General features: G+C 42.1%; 1 protein-coding gene across 4 annotated transcripts in view; it reads right to left on the reverse strand.

The window, feature by feature from the left end:
• The window catches only part of rhbdf1b (rhomboid 5 homolog 1b (Drosophila)), a 40,039-nt gene extending 19,539 nt beyond the window's left edge, over nucleotides 1–20,500 (reverse strand). The window contains exon 1 of one of the 4 annotated variants that reach the window (XM_069691304.1): nucleotides 20,196–20,500. The gene's annotated coding sequence lies outside the window, so the exon portion shown is untranslated. The other 3 variants (XM_069691305.1, XM_069691303.1, XM_069691306.1) reach the window with 3 other exon arrangements.
• Nucleotides 20,501–22,736: the final 2,236 nt, after the last annotated feature.

Consider the following 22,736-nt stretch of genomic DNA (forward strand, 5'->3'; position numbering starts at 1 on the left):
CTTCGGCCACTAAAACCCTGATCAGTCACCCCTTGAGTCCAAGTGAACATTTGTGCCAAATTTGAAGAAATACACTCAAGGTGTTGTCGAGATATTACATTCACGAGCTTGGGACCAACAGATGGACAACAAACACACAATGCGTCCAGCGGTGTCTGTCACTGGCATGAAGGCATAAAAACCTAAGTCTAAGATTACACTATTACTGTTAGAGTCGAGGGGTTGAAGCAAATGATCTCTCGTCTTTCTTTTATTATACCCCTGTCTAAAATACAATCAATGATAAATTACCAATGTTGCAGTCAGGAGAACATGTTTATTTCCATGGATATTAGTTCAAGTGTGAAGGATCTGAAATTCAATTTCAGTGCATACATAGATAACTTCAATTAACAAGTGTTCCTTTTATTTAGTCCACAACCCCGAACTCTAACTAGATTTTTGAGTCTTGACATTTAAGAAAAATCAACCAGTAAATATTCACAAGGCAAATTACTTTATTAGAGATTTGCCTCTATAGGGATGCTATTGAGGTGGACTTCTTCTTTTCCAAATAGATTTTTCCATTCACTTTACTAAAATGACATTTAATGTGCAAAAAAAAATGTGTCTGTGCTGCAGCTCATTTAGAGAAAACATGAGTATTTCTCAAGTCAGATTAGTGCTGGGGCCAAGTGGAAGTCATTGTGCACGAGAGAAGGGGCTATTACTGGATAAAAGGACATCTGCATGGGGCTCTGGTGAGAAGTAATGAGCGACCACCAACGAGGAGCTCCTGTAGATTTCAGCTGTGAATCATTCAGTGATTCGTGGCTGGGAGTGAAATTACAGGCTCTCCCCCCTCGTTCCATAAAGCCATTAGCCAAACAATAATCTCTTCCATCGTGGAGCTGGAGCTGATATTCCGACTTCTGGCCAAGTCTAACGAGCTGAGAGATTGTCAACGGCGGCAGCTGGAGGATTTCTTAATACATGCGGATACAGAAAGGACGTGGTGTGCTTCCGCAGAGTAGCCACACACACACACACACACACACACACACACACACACACACACACACACACACACACACACACACACACACACACACACACACACACACACACAGTCTCTCTGGATATCCTCCCGAGTAAAGTACATTAAGTTTGGGTGTCTATGTTTCCACTAAAATGGTAGCATCCTATTTACTGGTGAAGCCACTCTCACACAAGCACCCATGTCTATTTGGAGTGATCTTGTACATTTCCTGGCAGTGGCAACAGAACAGGTGTGAACTTGTGCCTCAGTAAAGGTGAGAGTTTGGAAAAATAATGACTTTGATTACTCAGCTGCATATGGGAGTCGCAGCACAGCGATAGCATGGGAGGAGCACGCGCTTCCATGGACAACAAGGCTGTTAGAAACAATGTCTTGTTGCATTAAGTGCATATTGTTTGACTTGTTTGAGGATGGAGATGTTTGATTTGGTAAAAACAAACTCTGGTATGTTTGCCCAGTTGGTTTGGTTTCTTTAGGAGGCCAAATTAATCTAGAAATGGAAGTAGCCTCTGGGTTTAAAAATCAAAGCCAATGTGCACAATTTGAGAAACAAACTAAAGCTTATTTGCTCCAGGTGAGGCTTGAACTCACAACTTCAGCATCACTCTGCTAGGTACTGCCTTATAAGTACCGCCCGCTGACCAATTGCGCCACTGGAGCGTCTGGACTGCTCACAATCTATTTTCCAGTTGACCACCAAAATCCAATCACTTCATTCTTGAGACAAATGGCTGTTTGTGACAAATTTGTTGAAATGACCTAATGTGGCATAATTCAACAAAACAAATAACTTACTCAACAATAACATGCTCAGTCTATATTGATTCATGTAGTAAAATATGACAAACAAACTAAAACTTCATTGCACAATGATGGGATGGATCTGAGGGCAGAAATATACCGCTGTCTGTTTGGTATTAGTTAACAATGACACGCTGAAGCTACACTAATTGAAGTAGCCTAATTTGACAAAGAAGTAAAGCTTTATTGCTCCAGGTGAGGCTTGAACTCACAACCTCAGCATCACTCTGCTGGATACTGTCCTGCAAGTTCCGCGCGCTGACCGAATGCACCACTGTAGCTTCTGGAGTCTAAATGTTCTCGTAGAGTTTTTACAGATGTTGCTGCAAAGACGCAACAAACTCTAAAACATGGATGCTTTAAACACATCTTTCACTCAACTAAGAAGATCAATACAATCACCAGTTTCAAGGCAGACACTAAAGATTATTGTCACCAGTTCACTATCCAACGCAATGTGAAATATGATCCAATTTCCCATTTTTGTCTCTGAGTTATGGCATTATGTTCACAATGATGGGATGGATCCGAGGGCAGAAATATACCGCTGTGTGTTTGGTATTAGTACATAAGACAAAGAAGTAAAGCTTCATCACTCCAGGTGAGGCTTGAACTCACAACCTCGGCATCACTCTGCTGGATACTGCCTTATAAGTACCGCTGATGTCAGCATTTAGCTTGAAGTGTCTTATGCTTCTAAATGTATGCTATAAAAACAGAGAGGCAATTATGATTTTAAAAAACTATTTCACACAGTGACTTTGAACTCCTGTGAACAGCTCATAAAGAGAATTTGAGGTTACATATGTAGACATGCCGTGTGTGACATATAAATACACATACATTGAACCAGCCCGGTGTTTGGTTAAAACTAAAGGCGGTTTACAAAAAGTTGAATGTGGTTCCTTTTGCCTGCGAGCTGTCCGTGCATGTAGAAGCGTGTACGTTCTCTTACGGTCACCGAGGATAAACACACCCCTGCAAATAGAAACCTTCACTAGAACGCTCTGCAACCACATCCTCTGCTTATTCTGCAGCGGTGATGCTCTCACCACTTCACATGAACTTTGGAACTCTCCGATGCATTTATGAAACAAAGCATTGAACACGCACAGCAAACCTGCACACGCATGAACACTCACTTGACAGCCCTCGCTTCGGCCCCCCACATCAGGATTTTGCACTCCTCCACATGGCTAAAGATGCCGTTTGGTTCCAAATCAATCTCCTCCGCTGTCATCTTGTTCCCAACATCCGCCATTTGTTATTCTATCATGATCTCTCTCTCTCTCTCTCTCTCTTTTTTTTTTTTTCCCTTGTTGGGTTTTCATGACGGGCGGATTAGAGGCTGTAATCCCTGTGCTGTATGCCGTATAACATTGCCCTGCACAGAGGCTCATCCCGACCCCTGATTGGACAGAGGCGTCGCTGCGATGTTGTCATCAGCACCCGGCAGGAAGTGGTGACACTGAAAGGAAGGGATTCAAATTCAAAGCAGAAGAAGTAAAAGTTGTTGTCGTCACAATATTATCTCATTACAAGGTCAGTACCGGGCTTTCACACTTAAAGGTCCTTATTTAGTCTATGTGGGCTGACATTCATCAGCCAACGATTAAAAAAATGATCCTGTACATGTTTAAAGCTCTTTCTATGACTACATCCTCAAAACAAATCACTGCAGAATACCAAGGCAAAAAGTTGAAAGGTGTTTTATTATATTGAAAGAAATTCTTTTTTTGACGTGAATTTTTCGAGTTGATTTTAGGGTGACTTGTTTCAGTCATACAACTGTTACCTCAAAGGAAATATGACCTCTGCAGTGCCGCAGCCTGTTGTGCCTATAGGGGACTGTGGCAGAACGCTGGCATAATTGGATCCTCTTTACATGGGCTGACATTTCCTGACGTGCCGAGACACAGAAAAAAACAAAGGCATCCCTTTGGCACTAATGCAAGACTTGTCCTGACACTGCTCCCTGACTCTGTCCTCGAAAGCTGAGGCAACCAGCCATCGTAGCATGGAAACTCACTGCGACTTCGTGCCAAAAAACGTTCAGTATTCAATGGATCATCATGTTAAGCAGTCCAGGACCTCATCTCTGATCGATCTTCTTTTATTATACAAATCTTCCCCCTCCCCCCTTCCCTCCCCCTCTCTTTCTTCTTCTTTCGCTTTCATTTCTGCCGATCCTGGCTTTAACTTTTTGCTGTAAAAATGCAAAAGACTTTCATTTTACTCCACTGCTAAACATTGAATGTAAAATGATGGCTTTAAATTTTTAATTTTTTAATTTTAAATTTTAAGGTAAAATGTTACACATTGGAGCTTTTAACTGACGCAGTTGATTCATGAGACACGACTGAACTGCTCTCCGATGAAACAGTTTTATTTAGACATAGGAGTGTTTCCTTGGTTCTGGCTTCCCTCAAGGGTCAACATTGCAAGGCAGCTTTCTAAATGTGCCGGTTGGAACCAAAAAAAACATTCTGTGACTTTACTTCGTCCCGGAAGGCAAATCCATAATTCCTAGTGGCTCCAATGGATTTAAAATGGTTTGCATGGTTTGGCGATGGCTAAATACCAAAATGATTTTACTTTGGCATACTGAATGGTGGGAAACCAACAAAATCCTTAGGTTGGCAGAAGCCGGTTTCCTTTCAGCTTTTACAGACTGCTCTGCCTAAAGCTATTTCGTCAAAATACTGCCATTGAGAAAAACGGTCTTGGACCAATATGAGCCCGAATAATCCCAAATAACCCTGGTTAATCTATTTTATGCTAAATTTCAGCTCCAGACGTACATTTGCTTTTATTGAGATAAGAGTCCTGCTCTGATCTTTGCTCCCCAAGAGGAAGGTGCTGTAAAACTGACAATTATTAGTGCACCTCCAAGTTAATTGGTTGGGGACTCAGCGGCAGATTAATACTCTGGGACACTTCAGGTGGGTTTAAACATTTCTGCTCTAATGGGCACGACAACATGTCCAACAGCAACGCCGGGCCCATTTGAACTCTTAGTGTTAATGGTGCTTGTATTTTTTTCAGCACCGCGCTTTAGGAAGTCGCGGTCAGGACTGCGGCTTCAAAAACAAAAACAGCCTGCTCCGGATGAAAGCTTAAACTTCACGTTGGTAAACACACGGCACTGATGGACTTCTTTAAAATACTCTTGTGCATGTCACTCAAAGTGACAAACAATCCAATTAATAATTGAAACCAATGAAGAAAAATGACACTTCATCACTACGCATGATTTCACTGTCTTATTCACATTTTGAGAAATAGGATTATTTGCTTTTCTCTTAGCTGCTGCACCTCAGTTCATATAAACAGATTTCAATTGTTTGACTGACGGACTATAAAGTGTTGCATTCTTGTGTCCCCACAGATCCACACGAATATCCCCCCTCTGGAAACCTTTTAAAAACTGCACCATCTGCATTTTGTTTCTGTTTGTTCTTGGTGTAACAAAGCACGAGCAGATCCCATAGATTAACAGTGAGTTATGCTGTTTGTTTCCCCCTCTTCCTCCTCCCCCACACCACGTATGCGCAGAGCTCTTATCTGTGCCAGATGTTACAGTCGTGACACAGTAGGTCATTTCCTTTCCATTCGCGGAGTTCTGCTGATAAGTGTGTGCATGTATTTCTGCATTAATCTGCTGCTACCTACATGAACAAATGCAAATAAATGATTAAACATCTGTTGCAATAGAAGCAGCAGCTCGGTGAGTAACAAACAAGAAATGATCAATGGCATCAACAGAGGAAACAGAGAAGCGTCTATTTCTTTCCTGCCCAATATTTCGCCCAAATTCGACGTCTTGACCTGAAGCTCCACTTTATCGTCCTCCTTATTGTGTCATCATTCAAAACGTTGAGAGATAATATCTAGAATTACTGCCTCGCTGTTGTATGTCTCCGCCAACCAGTCAAGATGCAGTGTACATCCACGCTTTGTGACGTGAGGAAATACATAAATAACTTGGACTTTGTTAAACTTTGTTGTGCCCTGTTCTGATGCATGTCTGCTGTTTCATTGTGTCAATGCATTAAGAGAAACAACAAAAAAAACTCATGTCAAATTCCTTCTACATGTTCGCACGCTGAGCCAAGTTAAAAAAAAGCTTCAAATATGGATGTTGCTACTTTGACAAAATGAAAGTGTCCTGTAAACTGTGACATTAATTCGCAAAGCTGAGCGCCGTCAAACCAGCTGAATAAGCTTCTTGTATGTGAACAATAACAAACTGACGCTTAACACACACATACCAAACCTCTGTTCTAAAACATGGATGCCTCACATCCACCCTTAATCTTGACAGCCCAGAAGATCTACACAATCGGCACATTTTTAAGGTGGACACCCAAGATCAGTGTCACCAACTCAGTATCCTATAAAAACGTGGTCACAATCTGCCCTTCTGTTCTTGAATAACGGCCAGAAACGTGTTTTTGCAGAACATTATGATGTCCTAAATTCATAATTTCAACCTGTTGGGCATTTGTTTGAAATGTAGCGTACCGATTCTTGGCCACAAATAGGTTTTGTGAGGTCACAGTGACCTTTGACCTGCTACCCCTACATACATTCTGATCAGTTCATTTGTGCCAACATTTGTAGAAATTCCCTGCTAACATACATATTATGGGTTTATCTGGGGTCACATGCGGTTGATTTCAATCAGACTTTCAATATTTTACCAGGAAAAGGTAGGACGGGATTTGTGGGGCGTTAAAGGGCACGAATGAAGCTTAACTACACAGAAAACAGAATCAAAAAGATACGCTGCTGCTCTGTTGCAGCGTTGTTGCTTCTCTACTATCCCATGTAGATCCATGTCTGTGGTGTTAGGGGAAATCTGCTTCTTTGATACAGAGGTAGCACGTGGGTTATTATGACTATTATGCAACAGAGTGTGAGCTACCCATAAAGCAAAGTTTGTGGGTATTTTTACGGTGAATGACACGCATTACAAATAGTCCGTCAAAAGCCTCGGAGGCCTTTATATGTTAAGAAAAAAAAGCCGCTGACTGTATGATTATGACACAACACTGGTTCATTGTTGTTTTTTTTTTTTTTTTTTTTTTTAAATGCTCACATGTCATTCATTTCTGTGTTTGATTACACTCCAAAGCCCACTGACAAACTCACACATGGGGGTCTTAATGAGCGTAACCCATCTGTCTAAACACCACTTTGATTGTCTTGTGGTGCTTTGGCTTTCATGTTGTTACTGCAGATTACACGACATTCATTAGTCAATCAGCCGCTGTGCCGCTTCACCTCAACTCACATCAGCGGTGCTGGCACGATGCCCGCCCGCCCGCCCGCCCGCCCGCCCGCCCGCACGCACGCACGCACGCACACACACACACACACACACACACACACACACACACACACACACACACACACACACACATCAAACCACACACACAGGAAGCTGCTACTGTCTGTGTAGCTACCGTCAAACACCGGATGAAACACTACAAAATAAAAGACGTGCCGATATTTAGCCTCGTAGAGACACGCATCTTTGTTAATGTGTGTGTTCCTTAAAATTAAGACCACATTTTACCCCAAACCTTTTGACCTCCTGTCACAAGAAGGACTGAGAAGCCTTCTATCCCCCCCACCAAATCCTTGATGTTTGGTTAAACATCTTCTTCACTGAAGAAGGTGAATATTTTCAAAGCAATTTTTCCATCCTTTTAGTCTGTATTCCATCTGCCAATGGAGAAACTGTGAAAACCAGGGCCCTCGTTCTGTTCTGTAAAGCAATCTCCCCTCTGTGACATAAAACAGTCCAACAGGGGAACACACTGCAAAATGGATTGTAGATATTTTGAATATTTAGTACCAGACCTCTCTTTGGGTCTTAATTCTAGTGGTTATAGTTAGATATAATGGCTGTTTTTGAATCCATACGGGTTGTAAAACAGATGGGGTTCCTTTGTGGCGCTTGCTAGTGAATAATGAATAATGAAAAGTACCACATACAGAATTAAATAATGAACACATGGAGCAAATCACGTTTAAATCGAAATGAACTGTACTGTGTATATATAAATATTCTGCAAAAGGGCTGTGTAAGAAATACATCAGTTAGTGCAGTTGGTCAAAACATAGCAGCTTGAACACGTTAAATAAGTGAAACATTAGCGAGGTAAACTTGGAAAATGTTGTTTTAGTATCTGTAGTAAAGCTTTGTCATTCACCTTCATGAATTACTGCCTAAATGTTAAACAGCTTAAAAGGTCATTTTACTGAATTACGAAAAGCCCATTGTCATGTTTCAATTTCCTGCAATGTTTGTCCTGAAAAAAGTGAGGTCAGTGTGTCACAGAGAGTCAACTTGTGTAGTTAACTGACAATTTTCAAGCCAATATGACAATTTTATGGTTTTTGCTTCTTAAAGGGGGGAATTTGCTGCTTTTCCTAATCTCACATTATAATAAAGTAATTGTCTTTTGGTTTTAAACTGTTATTTGGATATTTCAATACATCCCCTTGGGCCATAGGAAACTGTGAAGGACACTTTTCATTATTTTCTATTATTTCATCCACCATTCAATAACAGGCAGTCTACTCAATTATGACAGCTCTAGAAATAGACTTTTTGAAATCGATGTGAACTAAGTGCTTTAAAAAGCTGTTTTTCTTTCTCTTGTGGAATGTCTTCGTGCCTTAATAAATAGTATGAAAAAAAAAAAAAAAAAGCTGCTTAACTATACAAAGACAGACCGAAGCGCAGACAATCAGAGCAGGTCAGAGGTCAGGTTTACATACTTTGTCTGCCTCAAAGCTCAATCATCTCTCAACTATTCAGCCGTCTAAGCAGGAGAGACTTAATTGGCAACTTGAAACCAGGGCAAACGTGGAAAGTTCAACTCCACAGCTAGGCTTCCTCCGCTCCTGTTTTTGCATAATCCAAAAGTCTTAGATCTTTTTCACAGTGAAAAACGTCTCCTACAAAAGTCATTCGGAGATTAAAGGATTGGCAAAGGCTACTGCTATCAAGTGCTTCCTACTGTAGATTGACATGTGGCCCGTGGGGAAGCAGCTTCTGAGTCGAACAAGGGAGGAAAGGCCCCGAAGCTAGCAAACGTTCAAACCCCGATCCACTGAACTTCACTTCACTCCCACGCATCTCTGACGACGCAATCGCAGGAAGACAAGCAGAGGCGGGGACAGCTATCACGTACATCCTCAAGCTAAAAGGTTACTGTAATGATCTTCGCACATCACATGATGCTGGTGACATTAAAAAAAAAAAAAAAAGAAAAACAGTATTAAAAGTGCATTGATTCGTTACGGCTGGAAAAGTTCTAGGCGAGCGTTAATGTGATAAAACTGCGGCCACAAGCCTCACGCTGCTTCTTGTCTGGAGATGAGCTGGTATGCATCAAGGCAGAGAGGAAGAGGAAAATACAACAACAGATGGAGGAAGATGGGGAAAGAAAGCAGAGAAAAGACTTTCTGTCATGTTGGGAGAAGATAAAAGGAGAAGAAAAAAAAAAAAAAAAAACCTGCACCGAGTCAAAGAGCATAAAAAAAAAAAAAAAACCTCAACAGGAAATCCATTGCAGCCCTACAGAGAATAAACAGCATGAGACTGTGCGGAGGGGAGAAAGAGACGGACAGTTGTCTTCCTCGCACACGCATGTCTTAACGACATGTGACACCCATTTGCATAATCTGCTGCACGGTTCAGGACTACGTGTGCACGAGTGCGAGTACACACGTGTGTGTTTGCGCTCGTTACTCCATACATCTATTCATGTGATGACCTCGTGAGTCCGTGTACACGTCTGTCTGTCTGTCTGCCATGCCAAACATCTGCATCAAGTTTACCTGTTTTGGCCTCTAAATCATTTGTCCATTAAATCCTTCACTTCAAACACATTTCTGGGCAGATCACAACAGACGGCTAAATCTGAATCCCCTTTGCAATGCAGATTGTAAAACAGCCGTTTTAAACCTGCATTAAAGAAACAAAACAACGTTGGCCTTTGTACTAGCTGTTAAAACAGCACTTGATGTTTGAGCATTTAATGCAAACGAGTTAGGAAACAGCGGATTCTTTACATATTCAGCATTTGGAGTTGTCTTTGTGTCCGCTATATGATTCCAAGTCCCATATTCCCTCTTCTTTTTGCTGCCTGTTTTGGTGTTTACCATCTTCTGAAGGAGAAAAATCGGCCCGTTTAGCTGCTTTGCTATGTTCACCAGCTAGTTGCTAACTTTGCCCACTTGCTGTTGGGTCCTGGGCACGGAGCGTACGGTGGGTTTTTAGTTCTGGTTGTTTTTTTTTTTTGTGTCTGCGTCTGAAAATGACAGTGATTAGAGCAGTGTGACTAATCCAAACAAAACAATGTGCTGAAAGACGCTCCAACACGCCACAGAGCTGAAAGCCACTGAAGAGTGACGTGATCGTTCTGTGTGGATTTGTCACCACAAGCCACCATTTTCACTTTACAGCTATTTGATCTGCTGTTAATATATTAACATGATTATAGCAGCTTGAAGTTTATTCAGTCCGCTTTAAAAAAAAAAAAAAAAAAAAAAAAAAAAAATCCTCTTGGCTAATTCATGAATTCATTGTCCGTTCAAACGGCATCAAATCACTGGCAGCTGCACTGAATAGGACAGAAATGACTAGATGGAAGAACTGCCTTAAGGAAAAGCCAGCGTTGCCGTTCAACACTTTAAATGTTCCAACACCTCATGGCGTATTCGACTGCCAGAAATGCCACAGCAGAGACTGTAATGATCTCTCGGCTCCCGTGCCGGGTAGAGGACTCGAAAGGGCCGTGCAGTTTCCTTAGCAGAAAGGACGTCTGGGTCCCGTCTACTACCCGGGTCTGTTACGAGGTCTACGCTGGAGACAGAAGCCGAGGAGACTCTGCAGGACGACGTGAGGGAAGATGAGGCGACGAAAGACAGAAAGGAATCAAAATGTTAAAAAAAAAAAAAAACATAACAGAGAGAAGCGCAGACTCATCAGTAGGAGTCTCGGGAGAGAGAGCCGAGACTGAGGGTTGGCTTTCCGTTTACTTTGCATTACAGCCAGATCATCAGATTCTCAACAGCAGATGGACGGCATTCAAAGAAGTCGATTTAACCTGTTTGCACGTCTGGCATTAATTCTTCAGTACGGGCTTTGAATCTAAATCTAATCTAATCTCAAATATCTTGCAGCAAAACTTCAGGTCATCATCAGCAGATGTGTCACATCAGAGAAGAACTCACCATGCTTGTCTGGTTGCACGGGTCATCTTGTAAAGGGTTAAAAAAAAATCCACTACAGCACTACATGTAGGATTTCATTTCCTTGATGAACAGTCGTGTTTTTCTTTCAACATTATTTAAATCCAAATTGGATTTTCCCTCTTGTAATTACAACTTGGATATTGATGTGAGCAGTTTTTATCAGCTGGATTGTTGTCATTACAAAATGAAGTCAATGCAGAATTAGCTGCGTGCAAATTATTATAAATAAATTGTTCCAAAACTATTATTTGGTGTTGGTGATTGAATACATTTGTTCCTAGACTACATTTACACTCCAAACGAGTTTCATTGAAAAAAGTTAGCTTCACCAAAAACAACTTTTATGGTTTGCCAAGCAGTCCAATGAGCAAAAATGATTAAGAAATTGAACAGCAGCAAAATTGCCCCTTCAACAAAAAACAGGACCAGCTGACCAATTTCATCATATTAGAAATATTACCACCTGTTTTCATTGCTAACATCGAGCACATCCGAACGGCAGCCTGAAGTTAGTTCTGTGACTCCAACATACGTTAAGAGGACTATAGAGTGATGTGAACTTTGTTGTGTCATGTGAGTCACATTTCCTGAAACTATGAACTATATCTGTTTCTTTCACTCTGTGTTCTTTCGGCCTTCCACACGTTATCTTACTCAGTCGACACAAGAACGACTTCACCGAGCACGAGATGCCTTTGCTACCGCGACACTCATCCACAACAATGAGGGCGATAAAAAAAAAAATTAAAAAAAGAGTAAAACCTAATTCACACGTATGCTATCTTTAAAGTTTATTCTCTTATATAAAACAAATTGTCTCTTTAGTCCGGTCCTTTTTTCCCACCTTACGCTTGAATAAAAATGTATGTAATTAAAAGGAATATTTTACTGACGTTATTTTTGTTGGCATTTTGATCTTTCTGCTCATCATTAACTAACTGAGGCCAAAGAGCCAATTAGTTTCCAATGTCCCCAGGGTTTTAGGAGGTTTTCTAATTTAAGTTCGAGGGCCAAAGAGATAAGAACAATAGAGTTGTATCTGTATAATTGCATTGAGTTTAATTGACCCCAGTAGAAGCATGCCAAAACCTTTACATCTGGGATGTAGCACGTTGCCGTTAATCAGACAGGAGGCTGGAGGAGATCAACTTTGGTGCTATAAATGAGGAGTGTATCACTGCCGAAGTCCATTTTCGACCGACTGTCAGGCTGCTCTCCAAAACTTCCAGGAAGAAAAGGAAGAACTCCAAACCTTTGTTAACGAAACAGGGCAAACTAAACTTGTAATTATGAGGTTTATATAGTTGAAGTCTTTTTAAAGTTTTGATGTGCTTAAGTACCATGTACCACTGAAGTAGTACCATGTTTCACTCAACTGACTATTAAATCAAAACCGAACAGTATAGAAAAAATGTTGTGTTTATTTTGCTCCAGATATTATCACCCTGAAAATAAAGCCAGTGAAAATAATCTTAGAGGAACAGGGGACTTCACATATTGACCACATGTGTAGCGTTAGGAACACTGTAGTCCGATGAGTCATCTGGAAACAATGTTTTGAAGACTTTTGAAGTGCACTCAAAATGGGGTACAATGCTCTAAAATGCTATTTATCAAAAAAAGAAAAAAAGCTGCCAAATCACAAAAGCGAACGTTCCCTCATCAACACTGTGTCCTAGAAATCAACCATTTCCAACAGCAAATATGTGAGAGGAGTGCCACCCACGTTCCATCACTATAATGAGGAAACAAAAATCTCCATCCAGAACATCTCTGCCAAATGTTCACTGACAGCACGTCTTTAATCCGTTTTCCCTTCAACAGCTGTTCTTCAAATTGGAGAAACTGAAGTGTGATGAAGGTTTTTGCGGTTCGTTCTAGAGACTGGCAGCAGCAGCGGACACAGTTAGCAACTAGCTGATGAGTGAAGTGAGGCATTTAGCAGCTGAAGAGGCAGACATTTCCCACAGGAGTTGGTGGAGACCAAAACGGAGATAAAAGCGCAGGTAATATTTACATTCATCATCTGGACAGTGACACAACCCCAAATGAATCATATTACAACTCAACTTTATCAACACAACAGGTGATCATATATAGGAGTTGTGTGCAATGCCTGTTTCTGCTGCCTCCAACAAGACAACAAATCTATTAGAGGAGATTTGACCAACAAGGTGCGCTTTTGTTCCTTAATCTAATCACACCTCAGCCTCTGAGAGAAATGTTTGAAATCATACATATTCTCACAAAGGCTGCTAAATAGATCCACTTAAAGTCACTCAAGGACAAGTATTGATTAAAGAATAAAAAGCATCTCTCACTGACCTTCCCACTATAGATTTTTCTTGTCGTGGATTTAAACAAGCAGGGTTCCCACCTCTTGGTTATTATAGTATGTAAATGTAGTATTTCCTTAAATGTGCTGTTGATGACCAATCTGCGCCTTGTACAGGGGAATTGTCAACGTCAATACCAGGACGCTAATGACCATGACTAGTGAGCATTCTTGTACTGACTATGTGTTCAAGATGATGGAGAGCCCGAAGCTCCCCAGTTCGCTCAGTAAAGCCATGTGCTTAATTAGCAAGCTTTCTGTTGCTCCAAATGTTTTGTCGCTTTCCAAATATTCAGCAACTAATCACTGATAAAATCGTAGATTCTGTAAAAGTATAAATAAGGCGATTTTGTCAAATCAAGACAAATCAAAAAAACAATTTTGTTGTTGCACATATTAGAAGGTTGAAACTAGGAGCAAATTATGTCAATTACTGAGCTCCTGTGTCAAGCAGTTAAGCCAAAGTAGTGGTTTTGGTGTAAAATCTGTCACTTAACTATAGCGGTGCCAAATAACTAAAGGATTTAGGAGGGATAAATAACACAATAAAGAATAACAGACATGGAAACAGTAACCGAGTGAAGGGTTGACAAGCAGGAGGAGTGACAAAGCAAGCAACTCAGCTGACCCTCATATGAAGCTGTTTTGTGTTAGCTGCTTGGTGACAGGAAGGTCACCATCACAATAAGTGTCTAGTCAAGTGTGGCCTCGCCTGGAGACATGAATAGGCCTCCTCAGCAGCCATCCATCCCTCCCGCCATCCCTCCTTCCTGCCATCCCTCTACGTGGCCAGCAGATCCACGCTGCGAGCGCCAATACAACAGCTTCCTCTGTTGGCCGGCCTTGTATGAAAAGTTAATGGTAATTGCCCGCAGATGCCACACTAGGGTAAGATAGCGGGGGATAGAGAATTGGATCTGAAAAGAATATTTAGAGGGAAAAATGGAGGTCATAATTGTGGTTTCAAAGAAACAGAGAGGAGTTATTCAGGATCTTCACAGAGAAGTCTGAGGTTCCTCAGGAGACAGCATTGTCATCAGACCGACATTGAAGACGACCAGTATATGCCACATAATGGCCAGATTAAAATTCCTCTTTGACAGACACTTTTCTATTCATCCAGGCTTTTTTTTTTTTTTTTTTTAAGAGTTCAAGATAGAGATGATCTGTTCTCATAGAGGATTTTTTTTTTTTTTTTTAATGCAAAATGGAAGAAAAGTAAAATAGACATAATCTCCTTAAGGCATAAGGCTGGAGTTCTTCCATACTTGTGTACTAGTCTCTGTCTCACAGCTGTAACTGGCAAGTCATTTCTACTGGGAACTACAGTGTTCAGCTAACATGACTCCAGCAGTGGTAAAAAGTGACCGTGTATACCAGGGGTGTCAAACTCATTTTAGTTACTTTGATCTCAAGTGGGCCAGACCAGTAAATTCAAAGCATAATAACGCATACATAACGACAATATTTCTCTATGTTTAAATCATTGGTGAAGGTTTTTGGATGATAAACCCTATTTTAAGGTCTTTCTACAATAAACTAGAAACATAAAGACCAAAGACTCAGACATCAGCCCACTGTTTATCTGCCTGGGCTCTCCTCTGCAGATTCCCTCGCTTTGTGACGCGTTTGACGTGAACCGCGTCACAAAGCGAGCAGCGAGCGCTTCTTCCTCCGGAGCAGACGTCGCATTTACGCTGTTTTTGAAGCAATTACTGGATCGATTAAAAAAACATTACAAAACGTTTGTACTCATAAACCTCCATATTCTCATAGAAATGCAATTTATGTCTTTCTGTAATTTTCACACTTAGCAAAGTCATCCGGCGGGCCGAGCTGGAGCCCCTGGCGGGCCGGGTCCGGCCCGCAGGCCGCGTGTTTGACAACCCTGGTGTAGACCAATAGTTACCGTGTCTGATGGTAATGGATTGACAGATTGAATGATTAATTAAAGGCAGGAATTAAATGATTAAAACAAGTTCATTAAAGGTACAGAGAAAGTGTAAACATAGATACGAGTTGTGTGCTGTTCCTGTTGCTCACAAAAATGCTGTGAAGCGAAGAAATGCACGTGGAGCAGGGGAAGCCATAACTTCTGTGATTTAGTCTTCCAAATGACGTCACTTGAAGAACACACACACACACACACACACACACACACACACACACACACACACACACACACACACACACACACACACACACACACACACACACACACACACACACACACACACACACACACGTCAAAGACCAACGAACTGGTCGCTCCTGACCTGACGCACCGTCTTCGGCCTTGGACGGAAACATTCTCCACCTCTTGAAGCGGGAATGTCCCTCAAAGTACGTCGTTTGGTTCGTTGCTTCGCTGCCGTGAGCTTTCTGGAGCAGAGCCTGTTGCCGATTTGCAGAGTTTGACGTCAAATTTGTCGTGCGCTCTCTGCTCAAATCCATGAGGAGATCATAAAATGCGCACAGGCCAGGGGTCACCAAAAGCACGTGTCACACAGGTGCTGATGTTGATCAAGCGTCTTGCAATACTTACTAAAAGAAAGTTATGACTTTCACCTGCTCCGCGCACGTCACTCTGCAGTGCTAAGTTTGTGCGCTACAGGAACAGTCTCAGAAGTTTTCGATTACGCCTCAAGATTGATCGTTCAGAAGCAGCTTTTACAGCGCAGGTCAACTCTTCAAAAGACACATCACACAGGCAGGAAACCCGCTCATGCAGTTGGAACTCAGCTCATCATGAGACGATCGTTTCAAAGTGAGTGCCTCACTGTTCATCGCTTATTACAACGATCCACTCGTGACCCTTCAGTGAACTACATGTCCACATGTCCACTCACAGTCACTGATCCTGACGCACGGATCAATCCGGTCACTCACAATCCCAACAGCTGTCTGGAAAAGGAAAATCGAACCAACATGACACAAATCATTGTGCAAAGATCACAGAGAAAATAGTTTGATAAGTCTGGATGTAGAAAGGTGGATTATAATAACTGGCAATTTGCAGCATGTCACAGTGCAAAGCAGCACAAATGAGCAAAGACTGAATACAGTGAACCCTGAAATCTAGTCAGTCATTGTTTCCTTCTGCATTTACTTTGCTCTTGAAAGTAAAAATAGCACACATGTATGAACCCGCTTAGTATTGTTTTCTATCTTCTGTGTATATTTTCATGACCAGCAGCACAGGTATATCAGTTAAGATCGTTCTTGTTGATTTGGCTTGATGACACGTGGGAAAATGAGAAAAACAAAAACAAAACAAAAAACAAGAGCTCGCGTGACATAGAGACTTAAAAATATCTGAAAGAGACTTGAGAGACAGAGGATTAGAGAAATCCCTCCCCAGGTCGCTGAGGATCATCTCAAATCTTGATCATTTGGTCTTCCGGGGGAACACGAGGTAAAACAAGCCGCATGGCAGCCTCAGTTGCTGCAACCTGCAACCTGTCAGCGAGCTCAGTCAGAAAAAAAAAAAACGTGCGAATAGAGAAAGACACTCCTGACAATCTTTCTTTAAAGTCTGAATTTGCTGCATTGACAGCTATGTGATGGCAGCATGCATCTATTCCATCTGCAGACTTTTAACTGGAGCGGAGGTGTCACTGTCAAATCAAAATCTCACACCTGCCGGTTACATTTTGGGCAGCCGGCACCACATTGCTGCAAAATAACCACAGACACCTCTGTGCATGTGCGCAGTAAATGGTGAACCGGTATCAACATCCTCTTCTTCTCAACAAGCCTGGCTTGTAAAAGGTGACTATCCGCAGTCTACAGCTAGGCTCAGCACAGCAGTGGTTTGAGCTGACGTGCAGATGTTTAACAGGTACCACGTTAACCATCTTTATTAGCGGTATACACAAAGTACCAGAGGGCAGAGGGAATGCAATTTGCTTTGCAGGTATTCGGGTCATAAACTAAAATATTGGTCTACATGATAGCACTGGAGGAAGGGTCAGAGGATCATGAACTGTGACGTCCCCCATCGGTTTGTAAACTGCCGCTCTGAAGCCTCAAATTCAGTATTTTTGCCCGTCGCCATCTTGCTATTTTGGAGCCAGAAGCGACCACATTTGCATGAGCTTGGGACGGGCGGGTGGTGGACACAAAGCCCGCCCACCTATTGCAGAAACCTGACGGCAACACACGGCTGTCAATCAAGCAGACACCCAAATATTCCACTTATTGAGGCCTAATGTCTAATTAATGATGGGATTATTTTCAGATGGAACCATCAGAAACTAAAAAGAAGGAGCGATTTTCGGGAAAGACACCAATCGTATTGTATTTCATGAGAAGTTGAATGGGAGTCCAAAGAGCCAGAGCCTTTTTGGAGCCAACCCCTAGTGGCCGTTGGTGGTGTTGCACTATAAGGTACTTTCGCAATGGCCTCCAAAAGGCATGACAATAAAATGAAATTCTTTGACTGGCATATCCTACATATAAAAGGACTTGAGAAACAAGTCGTGGCATGAAACAAATGAAAGATAAACAGCACAGCTTGTGAGCACTGGAGAAGATCCACCCATTGGCAAACTGCCATGACGAAATGCATTGAGAGAGCTGGAGGGCTCCTGTAAAAACAAACCAGTTTTAAACCCAGATTCACCCGGCGGAGGGCTCAGTATAAACATGGAGGTGCATTTCACCAGAAATAAACCTGCTATTGTCACCACCACTTTTCATTCCAACTTGTTAAAACACGCTGAAGACGGCAACCTCAGTGAGCCAGCCAGCCAGCACACACACACACACACACACACACACACACACACACACACACACACACACACACACACACACACACACACACACACACACACACACACACACACACTTGCAAAGGGCTACTGTGCTCTCAGACACCAACCATATTCACACTGTATATATGCAGTGATGGCTCACACCACGTCAGACACTTTCCAGGATGCTGTCAGCTTCCTGTTTAGAGCTATGTGCATGTGTCCATGCATGTGTGTGTGTGTGTGTGTGTGTGTGTGTGTGTGTGTGTGTGTGTGTGTGTGTGTGTGTGTGTGTGTGTGTGTGTGTGTGTGTTTCTACTTTCCCCTTATACTTATACTTATCACTTTATGAAGCACTTTCACTTCAGTTTTCATTTAGTGTCAAATTGACATGTGATTTCTCCTGTTCTGGCACTATGCGACATAGGATGACCGTGTCCGATCTCTCAGTAGAAGTAGGTAATGCCCAACATCCCACGCCAGCTCGTAATTCTCCACACAGACATCATAAGCCAACCCAGTCATATGTCAAAGCAGGTAACCCACCCGTCAGTGGGCGAGTCGGTCCACTAGAGGACCGTCACATTTTGCCGCCCCCAGGTATGCAAAGTAAGATGCCTTAGGTTTAGGCAACAAAAACCGCATGGTTAGATTAGGGAAAACATACTTGTGTTGTGGTGAGTAATCGTACGTTAGTAACGCTGCGTACGTCACAAAAGTTATTTAACGAATGTTACACAAGTTAAATACATTATGTTATGTAGTGTTATGTTATGTCCCTATTGTGGACTCTTCGTATTTTGTCACAGGACCTTCTCCTTTTGTCGGTTCATACGTGCGTGTACTTTTTACGCTCGGCGAGGGCAAAACTGTGTAACCGACACGGTGTCAGGCAAAATTCAGGAATACTATAAGGTCCTGTGTTTTTACTTTTAACCCAACACGGTGTCTCCATGTACAGCTGAGGTCACAGGGTCAAACCCTGGCCAATAATCCGGCCTCCGTCTGTAGGAAATGTGTATGACTGTTCCAGGTGTGTGTGTGTGTGTGTGTGTGTGTGTGTGTGTGTGTGTGTGTGTGTGTGTGTGTGTGTGTGTGTGTGTGTGTGTGTGTGTGTGTGTGCTGCAAAAGTGCGTGTGCATGGAGATGCTCGTGCCATCTGGCCCAGACGTCTGCTTCCTACCATCTCTCCAAACAGGAAGCCAAAACAAATCCTTGATGACACAGGTCAGTAGTTTAATTGTCTCCGTGGGATTTCTGTGCAGCCTGCAACTGAGACTGTCCAGTTCATCTCAACAGCACCGGAGCCCGCAGCACTTTGAAATCGATTTATCACTCCACGGACAACAACGTGTGCAGTCAACTTCGGCTTGGTTTATTGCAGCATTTTAGAGTAAGAAATATAGCAGGAATTTTCCCTGTGGGTTACAAGATATTGAACACCTTAGGATCTCTCTCACACACTTCATTAGATCTGCATTGATGAAAATGTTGACGTCTTGAGCCTCCAGTCAAAGCAGACTCAATAAAAAACCAAGTCAATCATGGGAAGGAGAGAGAAGAAGACGCCTCTCTCTCTACACACACACACACACACACACACACACACTTGCTCTTTTCAACAAAGCCATTTGACTCCAGACATGACGACCCAGCCAGACGCCTCACATGGCATTTTAATTTTTAAGGGCTTGAAGAAACCGTCCAGATGTTCAGTCAAACTCCCCCAGTAAATATACAGCAAGCATGAACTTACGCTGTCACCCATGGCTGTTTGCTATGAGCCTCGCGAGACCCCACCCAGAGACCCCCGCGCGCTGCGGCGCCGTTAAAAAAAAACAACCAAAAAAACCCTGCATACCTGCACCGTAAACGAGATGCTGACAGCTCGGCGCTCCCACCGGTCACAGAGCGAGGTGTGTATTCTCCGACAGCCGCTGTGAGAGGCGACAAGGTCCGTTTCGACAGACAATATTTCACCGCTTACCTCCAAACTGAGTCCAGTTCCTGCAGCCAGCACAGCGCAGCACCGACGGCTCCACCGGTGAAACGCTAACACACCGGTCACTTCATAAGTTATCCCTGCTTCGTGACGCGGGCACGAGGAAGAGTAGTTTTACTATTAAGCGCGAGCTCCAGCTGTTGGCGAGGGCGGTGTTCACGTGACAGAAAAATGTCAAATATCTTGCAGCTGCAGGCTCCGGTCTGTATCTCCACACCGGGACCTCGGGGGTTTTCTGACCGCCGTACCGGCTTCGAGTTTCGGTCTGACCGTGGTCTCTCACCTGGTCCGCCAACTCTACTACTGCTGCAGCTGCAGCCGCCGCTGGATGACAAGACGCCAGAAGACCGAGCGACCAACACACTTCCAGCCGACCTCACAGCGCCGCCCACTGGTGATACCAAGCAACTGCAGAAAGCATGTCAGCGCAACCTGCTAGAAATCTACCGGATTTGTGTAATTAAAAGGTTTCACATAACTTGAAGAGTAGCTGAAAAAACATCTGGTCAGTCTGTTATATAAACTGTCTTTTTCGGCATTAGCGGATTTTATTCCAACACACAAACAGATATTAAACACTTAGGACTAATGAAATAGATTTAGCCCAATTGGATATTAAGGCAGTATTGTTTTTTTTTTTACTTATGCAGTTACAAAAGCTGCAATAGTATAAATCCAAATAGACCTATTTTAGATTTGGGACGGTAGCGCTGTATAAAAAGTTACTGTCAAAACCAGTCACAGATAGAAAGCATATTAAAACTCATTGTATTTTTTGGTGGAGGACGTACAATCTTTGCTTAAGCAAAAGTAATACCACACTGTAAAAAACACACAACGTGCCATTTTGCATCAGTAAAAGTATGTCGGTATAATGTGAAAAGGGCCCTTAAAGCATCACAAGTAAAAGTTTAAGCAACATTATATTGTTGTAGTTGGTTGGTGTTGAGCTTTCAGAACAAATAGTGAGAAATTATTTGTAGCATCTATAAAACATGTTAGAATTTAGACATACTAGAAATGTCTCGAAACCTCAGGAATGTGCTCTTAAGCTGTACAGACCTGCATGCACTTAAAGAGACACAGATGTATGGGAACACTGGTCACCTGGTGTTCATTTATTTCCGCCATCCCATTATTGCCAATCTGTCACAGGGCCAACACGCACACAAACCACAAGTACTTTAATTAAGTCCATTTAATTCAAAATATGTGTTTTGCTTCATTTCTGCTCTGCATTAATACAGTTTCTGCTTTTTCTATTAAGGATACATCTAGCCATGGGTTACAAATTTAAAAATGTTTTATGCTGGAAAGGAAGACATCATGTACCGATATATAGTTAAGTCTGTTTTGAAATTCCGCATGTGCACTTCCTGAGCTGTGGTCAGAAATAAAGGTTGCATATGAGCTACTGAATTCATTTATATTTTACTTTAAACCTCCTGAGGTGGTGACATGACACAAAAACACAAACACACTTAAGAAAAAAATCTCAGTACATTTATTCACAAATAATTTTAGGTAACGTGATGGGTGCATTCACAGAATCCTACTTAGTTTTACAGTAACACATAACCTATGACTACTGAATACAGATGTTCTGCTCACGAGAGGGACATTATTAGTGTGGTTTTAACGTGCAGTCATGTACAGACAGAAAGCTCCCTGATCAAATCATCATGTGACACTACCTGTTTCTTTGTTCAAGAGGTCATTTCTTTTGAATAGTCACTGTTGTTTGTGTCAGTCCACTGTCACGGACTCACATGTGTGTTCCCACATACAGTACATAAAAGAGATCTTTCACTGCTGACAAAAAGTACTATCCCTAAAAATCTTGCTGCTTCTGGAGGGTTGAAGACACCACCTGATTAATGCAGAGTGCAGAAATGAGCATTTATAATAAGGAAAGAGAAAGCTGGAGAGGTAGAGTCTCAGACAGAGATTTCCCCTACCCTGTTAAGATTGCTTTTGCCCATTAATGTCTGACTACAGTACATGAGTGAGATAATTGGATGAAAGTGCCCTCTAGAGGAGGAAGAGATAAACGAAAGAAGAACCTGCAAGCTGAATTTGAAGCAAAAGTGTTTTTTGCAGCTGAGCAGAGAAACATGGAGATAAATGTAATGTGTGTGGGGATCTCACCAATATTTTGGTCTCTTCTTCAGTGATTAAAGTTGATTCTTTTTTTACAAAAAAATAAATAAATAAGACGTCGTTTTCTCAAAGTACCATATGTGGGTGCCAGGGATCACCACTGATCATGTCTCAGTGTCAGGTTTTATTTTCTTGTTTTTAATAGAATTCCATGAGAAGTTTGGCAGCCCTTTCATGTCTGCACGGTAAATATGAATCGACCACCTGGTCAGCTCAGCACAAAGACATGAAAACATAAAAGTGAATAATTGTCTCAGTTTTAAATCACAAAGGGAGGGCGTTAAAATAGAAAAATAACATCAAAATTAGATGATCGCCTTCATTAAACATTCACATATTGAATGCAAATCTGTGTGCTGAAAGTCT

Source organism: Brachyistius frenatus, unplaced genomic scaffold (genome assembly GCF_029030835.1).
Source record: "Brachyistius frenatus isolate BFR_SWC_R1_liver_20210118 unplaced genomic scaffold, ASM2903083v1 Contig_11, whole genome shotgun sequence".
Lineage (NCBI taxonomy): Eukaryota > Metazoa > Chordata > Actinopteri > Embiotocidae > Brachyistius > Brachyistius frenatus.